This window comes from Hipposideros armiger, unplaced genomic scaffold, assembly GCF_001890085.2.
Source record: "Hipposideros armiger isolate ML-2016 unplaced genomic scaffold, ASM189008v1 scaffold_147, whole genome shotgun sequence".
Lineage (NCBI taxonomy): Eukaryota > Metazoa > Chordata > Mammalia > Chiroptera > Hipposideridae > Hipposideros > Hipposideros armiger.
In genome coordinates, this window is record NW_017731497.1 from 1,897,562 (window position 1) to 1,908,443 (window position 10,882).

A 10,882-nucleotide genomic window follows, 5' to 3' on the forward strand; every position below is an offset into this window, starting at 1 on the left:
CACAAATTGATTTAACTGTATGTCAAATTGATAACAAAACACCACAGAAAAAAATAATTNCTCCACAACTAGACTGAAGAACAAAACAACAGCAAGTTGTCTGTTCCCCTTCCTCCAATTCCCCAGCGCTGTTCCCATCCCCCAATTCCCCAATAAAAAATCTTAAAAACAAAACAAAACAAACAAAACAAACAAACAAAAAACAATGACAAAGGAAAGCAGCCAGGTAAAAGAAGAAGACAGTAACCTATTAAGGAAATCCCATTAGATTATCATTGGATTTTTCAGCAGAAACTCTACAAGCTAGGAGGGAGTGGAATTAAATATTCAAACTATTGAAAGAGAAAAATTACCAAAGACATAATTATAGTGGGGGACATAAATATCCCACTGACAGCTATGGATAGATCATCCAAACAGAAAATCAATAAAAAAATATCAGCTTTAAATGACACATTAGAGCAAATGGACATATTCAACATTTATAGAGCCTTTCATCCCAGAGTACCAGATTATACATTCTTCTATAGTGCACATGGGACATTCTCAAGAATAGACCATATGTTGGGACACAAAACTAGCCTCCACAAATTTAAGAAGATTGAAATGATACTAACTATATCCTCTGACCATAATGCTTTGAAAATCAACTGCAAAACGAAAGTGGGGAAAACCACAAATATGTGCAGATTAAACAACATGGTACTAACGGGTGACTGGGTCAAAGAAGAAATAAAAAGAGAGATCAAGATACATAGAGACAAATGAGAATGACAACACAACATATTAAAACTTTTGGGATGCAGCAAAAGTGGTAATAAGGGGTAAGTTTATATCGCTACAGGCCTACCTCAAGAAACAAGAAAAATCCCAAACAAATTACCTAATATTACATCTTAAAAAAACTAGAAAAAGAAGAGCAAATGAAGCCCAAAATCATCAGAGGAAGGAAATAATAAAAATTAAAGCAGAATTAAATGTAATGGAGAACAAAAACTCAATAGAAAAATATTAGTTCAACAAAGAGCTGGTTCTTTGAAAAGACTAATAAAATTGACAAACCCCCAGCTAGACTCACTAAGGAAAAAAGAGAGAAGACTCAAACAAAATCAGAAATGAAAGAGGAGAAGTTATGACAGACACTGCAGAAATACAAAGCATCAAACAAGAATACTATAAAAGACTATATGCTACCAAATGAATAATTTTTACCAAGTTGTATAACCATTGCCACAATCCAGTTTTAGAACATTTCTATCACCTCAGTTAAATCCTTTGTGCCCATTCCTACCCCAGCCCCAAGCAATTACTAATCTATTTTCTGTCTGTATAGGCTTGCCTATTCTGAACATTTCATATAAATGAAATAACACAAGATGTAGTCTTTTGTGTTTAGTTTCTTCTACTTAGCATAATGTTGTTGATGTTAATCCATGCTGTAGTATGTATAAATACAATGCATAGAATTTGATTGGTTCTTACTTTGAGGGGAAGCATCTTTAAAAGACATTTTGGGAACACATACAGAGAGATAGAGCAAATATGGCAAAATGTTAGCAACTGTTGAATCTTGGTGTTGACAAAATGCATATTCTTTGTACTAGTCTATGCATAAAATTTTTTTCTAATAAATATATTGGAATAAAAATGCCATTTGGAAAAAGATAAAATATTTCTGCATCAAATATTATATCTCGCTGGGCAAAAACATCAAGAAAATATCTTTGGCCAACCAATATAGCAGTCTATGCTTCATTCTTTTACTCTGCCTATGTCCTCTTCAGGTACTATTACCTTCTTGTCAGTAACATCCTTCTTGGAACCTCGGGGATAAACAGGGACATAACCANCTCGTCAGCCATTAAATGGCCGCTCATGGTGGCTCATGGCAGCTCATGAAAGGTGCTCCCTTTTTAATGTGTAGATAAATCATGTAAATTATAGAGAAACTTAAGAAAATTTTTTAAGAAATAAATTGTAAGGAAGGTAATAGTCATGCATGCCAAGGCTATGTGATTCTTTTGCAGGCCCCAAGGTGAGAGGTCAATGCCCTGGTTTATCAAGAATTCTTGGCCAGTACATATTGCAAAAATACAGGTATTGTTTGCTGTTACACTGAGTCCTGGGCATAAGTTCTGTCCCAAAAATTCATTATGTGCAAAGCCTCATAGCCATATCGAGGTGTGCTAAAGTACTGAAGCCATGAAAGCCAAGGCACAATGGGTCTGAGATTGACCAACAACTCTGAAAATATCATCATAAACACAAAAGAGATGGTCATGAAAAGTGTTGCTATGGATACCGTACTCTGACCTTCTGTTAAGGCCAGTGCCATAAAAGTGGCCAAATAAGCCACTATCCTAAGAGTAAGTATCACGATGAAGAAGGCCTCTATCACTGGTTTCAATCCTGACAAGAAGGATATCATACAAGAAAATATAATACTTGGTAACATCCTCATGGGTGATAAATCAAACAACAGTTTTCCAAAGAAATAAGATGACAACTCTGTAGTATCAACTGATATATCCATGTATAAAGAGCTTCTTCTTGACCACAGAGCTCCATGGATGACATATTGCTGAAACACTGGTTGGTCATCGGGAAGAAGAACACCCCGTCTCTATTCTGGATTACTGTAGGGTCACTTTTTAGATCATTGGAAAAGACACCTATAACCAGTCCCAGGAAGACTGTTTCAATTATCTGAGCTATAGAGGACTGGGGATTACCCAGTAGGTTTTTGAATGAATGGTTGGAAATCCATTTGAGTTGATGACAAAAGGAGATGGCATAGGTGATCTTGAAGGTTACACTTTTCTTCTTTTTCTGAACCCCTGAGAGTTGATCTTACTCAACTTTTATTTCTCTGAAGAAGGTGGAGTTGACATAAAAGCTAATTTTTCTGTGAGTGGCTTGCCTCTCTTTGAAGGCTCTTTAGTCTCATTGGCTTCCTCATCTTCATTCTCTCTGTTTTATATCACAGCAGACAAGTCTCCATTAATGATACCCAGAAAGAAGTCTGCAGGGTTATCATAGGACTCACATTGGTTGACCAGCTGATGCAAAGTACCCCAAGGCCTCCTGAGTAAGCTTGTGCATGGAACACTGCCCTTCCTGAGGCCAATAAAGTGAGGCTATCAAATAACTTGAAGATGGAAAAACGAGGCTGATGATGAAGGAGATGATGGTGCATCCCTGTTTAGACATCGTCTTCAAGAGCAAAAGGACAGCATTTGCTAAGCTCAGGTCGAAGCTGGTTGTAGGCTCATCTAGGCACAAGATGTATCAGTAAAAAGTTCCATTCTAATACAAGTCCTTTTTCTTTCTCCTCCAGACACATCAAGGTTAAACTGAGTTCCAACCTTGGAATCTGCCACTTTAGCCAGACCTAACTCTTGAACGACCACGTTTCTTCATTTGTTTTTTTCATGATTCGTCAAGTTGTTGGAAGCCAAAGAGCTACTGAGAACTGTACATTTTCTATCACTGTCAGAGTTCTCATCATAATATCATCTTGTACCACATAACCTGAGTTACATTTGAAATTGGCAGGTTGAGGTGCTCCATTTATCAAAACATCTCTAGAGTGGGGCCAGCCGAGTGGCTCAGTTGGTTAAGAGNGTGCACCCTCTCCACTATGCTGCTAGGGGTGCACTGTGGAGAGTTGGGACCACCCAACCAGTGCCAGAACTGCCAAGTCAGAGCCCAGGGCAGGTATTGAAACCAAGCTGCAGAAGTCAGAAGTTGGGAGGGAAGGCTCCTCTCCCCTGACTGCCCTCCCAGCCTCTCCACAGGGATTCGGGCAGAACCCAACAGAAAGCCTATTGACAAGACTGTCTGGGAAATGACGTTTTTAAAATACACAGCAGTAAACAGAATGGAAGGAATAGGAGTTGAGAATCTACAAATGTCCAGCATATTGGCAGAGAGAAAATTTAAAAGCAATCATATGGGTACATTTTAAAATGGAGCCATTTGTTTTTCGTCTCACAGTCAACAGAGAAGCTGGTTTCTTTTAACTTTGCAAATTTGAATTAATAATGAAGAGGTCGAATTAGCACTGAACTAAGGTAATTTCGGGGAAATATGGACATTAAAAAATCATTTCAACTCAGATTTGAAGGAATGGTGAAATGAAATAAAAATTTCATAACCATATTACCTTAAATCTCTTCAAAATATGAGCACTTGATTTGACTAAGCCTGAAATTTTAATTGCCACTAAGTGCTTCATCTCAGGCTTTGCCTTTTTTTTTTTAAATGTTTTTACTTTGTGTCAATTTGACCCCTTGCTCAGGCTGTCAGGAAGTGTCTGTAATCCTTAGTATGCACCATATCACGTGGTAAATACTGCAGCCCAGTCATCTGTGTGGTATCATATTCAGTAATTAAGACTACAGCCCAGGTGTATACAGCACAGCGAAAATTGTTGCTCTGGATTATGAACTTGAGGCACTAATCATCCTGAAGTGCGTCTGAAATTATTAAAGATTGAATTATGTCTAGTTAAATTTTTGTATAGCATTTCCAAAAATACAGTGTGCAAAACTCTAGTTCCTTACTTAGGCTATTAACAGGGCGGCCTATACTAGGGCTTCTTTGGTCATCTGGGTCTGGAAAAATTGGCTTAAACCAATGCTTCTCAAACTCTCTGTGAGGAAGGACCAGTTATTCTTTTATTTCCAATTTGTCCCAGGCCATTTTTTTGGGGGGTAAAATATAATTAAAAACTGCCAAATACAATGCAATTAAAATGGCACCCAAAAAGACACTCAATTTTTTTGTTATTCAGTTTAAGCAAACATTAAATTATTCTGCCAAATTCCTCTAAAGTTTTCTAAACGCTTACTCAGTTCACTTCAGTACTTATCATAGACAAAAAAGAAAAAGAAAAAGAAAAACATTCAGCTGACCCACTCCACGGACCATGTTTTAAGTTTAAACAAAATTTAACTTTTTCATTACTGAAGTACTTCTCAGAGATTTCAATACACTAATGAGCATTGTACATCTACGAGAGCTAGATTCCTCATGCCATATTAAGGACATTTCCCCAATTAAGTAAGAGCACAGACTTCTTCCTTTGGTTGATTGGTTTTGCTAGCACATTCTATGCAATCTATTCCACGGGTCACACTTTAAGAAAAGTGTTTAAGTGTGTTCCATTAAATTCTAATTCTTTAAAAATTGTAGCTCTGTACATGTCATATAGGTTACATTTTGCTTCCCAGCACATCTACAGTCTAGTTCCAAGTTACCTAGAAATGGATGGATGGATGGATGGATGGATGGATGGATGGATGGATGGATGGATAGATGGAAGGAAGGGAGGGAAAGAGAAAAGGAGGGAAGGAAGATAGGTAGGAAGGAGGGCCTTGAATTTGTTTTGCATACAGCAGGCACTTAATTATGAACTGATAAAGAGAAAAATAGTCTGAAGGCTAAAAAGAATTTGAAAATTGCTTCTGTCATAAGGCAATTTTCTTTCCCAAGCACTTTTCTTTTTTAAGTTCTGAAATGTAATTGCCAGATATCCAGACATGTGGTGTCAAACATAGAATGTGCCAGAATACTATCGATCATGTTCTGGGTATGTGTTGACTCATAACAAGTGGACGCTCATTAGACCAATTCCTCCCTCATGTGCTCAAGTTCACAAGGCTAAAACATGGGGGCAGTTAGTCAGCCAGCCTCATGTATGCTTTCTACTTGTCTAAGTAACAGCATGGGTTCCTTCCTTATCCTCTCTTCCCCTAACTTTCCCACTACTGAGACCTCAGAGATGGCAGCTCCTGACATCAGCCTGGGCAGTAAAGCTTGAGATTATCTGGTAAAGTGTCCCAACCTTCACCGCTAAACAGGTGGCCTTCCTGCTACCCCTTTGTCGTCTGTGGATTCTTAAGAGGTACACAAAGAAGGTGTGGGTGGGAACATCAAACATTCCTCATAGGAAATATTTAGGATGCAGACAGTGGAGAGCTCAAGTGCCCTGGATTGCCAACACCAATTGGTACAGGCCCCTTGGGCCCATGTGCCCAGTCCCAGAGCCCTTGGGTTCTGGCACAGCCTGGATCCTGTGTCTCCTTGGACAAGTCAGTCACCCTCTCTGAATCACAGCTCTTCTGTAACCTGATACTTAATGACCTCCACAGTTCTTTCTGGAACATAATTCTGTAATCCTACATAAAGCGTAAGGCCTAGGAGAAAAGTAAGGATTATATTATCTAACCTATAACCCACTCCATAGATTGATGGGCCTACCATGCATGTTCTTAACTAAGCAGATAAGTCACAATTGTGTATTTGGGGCCGATGTGAAAGAGGAGGTTCCACGAAGAGCAATTTACACAGAATTCGAGTTCACAACTGACTGCTGATGTGACTTCAAAAACCAGGAAGGTCTCCTTACATAAAATGAAAAGACACTGAACAATTGCTTGCTGAGGCTCCAAGCTCTTTTCAGGGTGCACACCGAGCTGTCATTTCACAGAGCTGAGGATGGAACTCAAGCTGTGGAGAAATGCCTGAAGGACAATCTTCCCTGAAAGGAGGTTTTATCATGGGGCCCTGCTCAGAAAGTACCTAGTTAGGAAAATTAATATTCCCTAAAGCCTCACTACTCAATAGGTCAGCCAAGAACCAACCAGCAGCAAGCACCTAGTGGGTGCCTGTTAGAAATGCAGACCCTCGGGCCCCACCCCAGAACCACTGAATAGACTCTGCCTGTTCACTGGATTTATGGGTGATTTGTTTGCACCTTAAAGGTCAAGAAACCTGAATCCAAATGTGTTCTTTGCACGTACAACTGTGAATAAACATTCACTACTCAGCCTTAAGGGATCCTGTTAAATCAAATTAAGGCTGGTTAGGGTGCAAGCCAGTCAATTTAGAGAGGGGGAAAATGCAGAAAGGGAACCTGAGGGTGAACAGAGATAATTCATCTGCCACGCCTGTGCAAAATTGGATTAGCTTTTATGATTTCTCTTCAATTTGATTTTTAAATGGAGCCATTATGACTCAAGTCTAAGGGGCTCAGGGTCATCAACCAAAGTGGTGCTGAGAATTAAGAAAACAGTCCCCCTTCCTTCCATTAACACTTTTCTTGATTTGGTTTTGGGTTTGGGTTTGGTGGGGGGAGGGGAGGGGGGAGGGAGGTAAATAAAGAAATTTCCAAACTGCCTAGATCAGGAGTCCCTAACTGGTGGTCTGTGATCTGGGTGTGGTGTGGGGGTGAGGTCAGGTTTCTAGCATCCACTTAGCCTGGGTTCTAATCTAAACTCTGCAGCTGTGTGGTTTCAGGCAATTTACTCTCCAAGGGTCCTCATTTCCTCTTCCACAGAATGCAAATACCGGTACTTGTAATATTCTCATCAGCAATTCAGAGATTTTAAATCACCTCCTTTGGGGTAGGCAATAATGTCACTGTAGCTAATATGAATACCTTTCTCAGACAATGTGTTTCAGGGAGCTAAAGCGCAATCAAACCCCCACCTCAGCCCTTACCCCCACTGCCTTTGTGAATAGTAGCTTAGCAAACATATGCTGGCTTGGGTGAGCCGGGCAAATGAATACATAACAGAGCCTTCCCTGGGACAGCTTCCTACAAGAAGAGGCTCCTAAGGAGTTCAATGGTTTTGAGACTTTTATATTTCATGAGTCACTGAAATTTCAAAAATAATTTAGGACACTGATATAGGGTTGCCAACTTTTTTGGTTTTGTTTTGCTCTTGTTAAGAAAATAGTTTTTAAACTTGCATTGTTTCTAAAAGAAAAACCTATTTTAACTTCAAGAATTAAGACATTATGAGAGACAATCCTTTCATCTTGAATAAATGTAACTGAAAAGTAGTGCATTGTCCTTTTGTTTTCAACTCAATATGAATAGATGAAAACCTATTCATGGACCTGTGGTATCTGGTAACCACTCCCTTTTAAAACCCCAGAAGGCTAAGGGGATAGGTTTTGTCCAGAAGTTGCTCACAGTTGCCAGAAAGTCCTGAGGGTTGCTGACCATACCTGAAGCCCTACCTCCACCCCCTTGCCAGTCACAAGATTGTAGTTGAGATGCATGTAACAGGATATGACAATGGAAAGGTTGGACTCTCACTATCCCAGGAATTCCCAATCCAAATATTGTTTTATTTGCATGAAACAAAGCCTTCTCTTGGGCTTGGCTATGGCTGGGCTTTGGGAGGAGGCTTAAGTAGCTAGCAGATGGGAGTAGAAATGCAATTAGTTAATGCAATTGTGTTATTTAATGCACTTAGCAAATGTATGTGTTTTTAAAAGAACTGAAAGGAACCACATCCAAATGTAGGCAGATGTTATCTCTAGTTGGCTGGGATTACAGATTATTTTTATGTACTTTGGACTTTTCAGTATTTTCCACATTTTCCCCAAGAAGATATATTGTTTACATAATAAGAAAAAAGAGCCTACCTTGAAAAAATAAATACATAAAATTTTAAACTGTGGGACTAGGTTTCCCTGGAGTTGTGCAGCATACTACCTGGATAGCCATAGGCAATGTGCCTGCATGAAGTATATTTAGCAACATTGTATATCCATTTGTACCTTTCGAATTTTGTGCCTTATGCATGTATTATCTATTCAAAAATAATTAATTGTGAAAATGTTCAGAAGACTAGAAGGGGAGTTTCTACACAGTAAGATTGACATCATTTTTTACCTCCCAACGTGGAACCCCACCCACACCTACCCCTTCTTTGGGCCTTGGGGGAGCCCTGTGGCCTTGCAGGGGAGGAGCCCCCTACCCCATGGCCACCCACTGGTTAGCAGGTGCCACCCAATTAGGTATGGTAGAAGATGTAATCATTCATTCTCATGTGTCAGTGTGACATTGTCTGTCCTGACTGTTGCAATTAGGATTGCAAACCATGAATCAAAACAAAGACCACTTCAATGTTTACCCAAAATGTAATGTTATTTGAGAAATTCAGATGATAAAGATGAGCTTTGTGAAACCAGACTTAGGTGGTCAGAACTCTGTACTCATCTGGGGTCTGTCTCAGGTCTTTGAGGTTAGATGAACATTCTTACTCATTAGAAAATATTTGAGATGAAAGCTTTTTTGCTCACCTTCTAATTATCGTTTTTCAAAAGCATCTGCTTCTGGGAGAAGATTAATTAGTTGTCTGTTCCTAAAGGGTGAATTTGAGGAGATCAAAGGCCCTCAAAATGTAATGGAGAGAGAGAACCAAACTGTGGAAATTTTCTCTTTGGAGGAATGAAAATCAAAATTCACTTGCGGAATGTCATAGGTTTGCTCTGCTTTTCTTTCAGAAAATAAAAGTTCCTGCCAGGATAGAAATATTTAACTTAGACTGCATTTTATTAGCCATCTCTTTGAAGGGCTACTATTTAAATTTTTTCTCCCTTCCTCTTTGGATAAACTCAGTTAAGATGTGTTTTATCTGAGACTAGATGCAGAGACCTGTGAGATATTTCACAGTAAAAAATGAAGGTAAAGACTCAAGAATGGCTCCTTTATGTGCACTTCAGACATTTCTTCATGTTACCTTTTTTTCCTTGTAGATTTAAACAATTTAACCAACAAATAGATATTGATATATTGTGCAAGTTATCTTATGCCTGTGCAAAACCACATTGGCTTGGGGACTTTGCTTGCTAATGTCCTTGTCCCCACCCACATGTGACTGCTTCTCCAAAGCTTTTCCTTTCCTTTCTAAAAAGCCATTGATAGAGAGATACAAGATGGTAGAATACAACACTGTGCTTGTTTCCTTCCATGAACACATTAAAATTACAACTAAATTATAGAACAATCAACCTAGAGAACCATCTGAAGCTTGGATGAACAGAAGTTTTATAACCAAGCATATAAAGAAGAAGCCACGACGAGATTGGTAGGAGGGGCAGAGACGCGAAACAGGCTGACCCCATACCTCCGTTTGGTGGTTGAGAGCTGGGAGGGATATATCCACCATGGAGTTCCCCTGCTTCCCTCACTCTAGGCTCCCCAGCCCTGAGTCCTGATGCCAGAAAGAGGAGTCCCCACAACACATGGCTGTGAAAAACAGTGAAAATTCTGACCATTCAGGTGGGACAGAAGGCCACAGGAAACCCAGACATCCTCTTAAATGGCCCGCACACAGATTCTCTCACTCCCAGACACTCACCCTGGACTCCAGCAGAGGGATGGTGATTCGGAGGTGTTGGAGGTATGTGGTGGGCCGACTGAGGTGTGTGGCCTCAAGGTGAGAGCTGGAGGGCAATTGCTATTTTCTCTGTGTGGAGTTGTTCCCCTGTGCAGCCAGCAAGTGGGCGCCATCTTACCTGTGTTGAGCCCTCCCCCACCACCGCCAAATCTGAATCTGATTGGTCTGGTGAGCTCACTGGGACTGCTCCCCACCCAATTCCCCTAACACCAGATGCACTTTCTCTGGAGTAGCCAGCCCTGCCCACATTGCACTCTTTTTTGGAAAAATAACAATATGACAAGTCTTTATCAAATTAACATAGATATTTAATGCAATTCAAATAAAAATTTCAAGGGGTTTCTATAGCACTCAATAATACCAATTTTAGGGCTGGCCGAGTGGCTCAGTTGGTTAAGAGCTCACTCAAGAGTGTGAGCTCTGAGCAACACGGTTACCAGTTCGATTCACTGCCCAAGCTAAGCTGCCGCTGAGCTGACAACAGGTGGCAGGATGGCTCAGCTAAAAAACAAACAAACAAAAAACCCCATAAATTTTGTGATTATAAAAATAGTATAAGAATTTTTTACATCATTACCCAAGATGGAAATACACAAAGTAGAAAGAAAAAGGTCCTCCATAATCCCATCTGCTAGAGGTCTCCACTGTTAAGAGATTGGCATATACCCTTTTAGAATTTT

At 39.9% G+C, this 10,882-nt stretch overlaps 1 pseudogene; it reads right to left on the reverse strand.

Annotated features, from left to right (window-relative positions):
- Nucleotides 1-1,913: 1,913 nt before the first annotated feature.
- LOC109387082 (ATP-binding cassette sub-family G member 2-like) lies at nt 1,914-8,782 on the reverse strand (annotated as a pseudogene).
- Nucleotides 8,783-10,882: the final 2,100 nt, after the last annotated feature.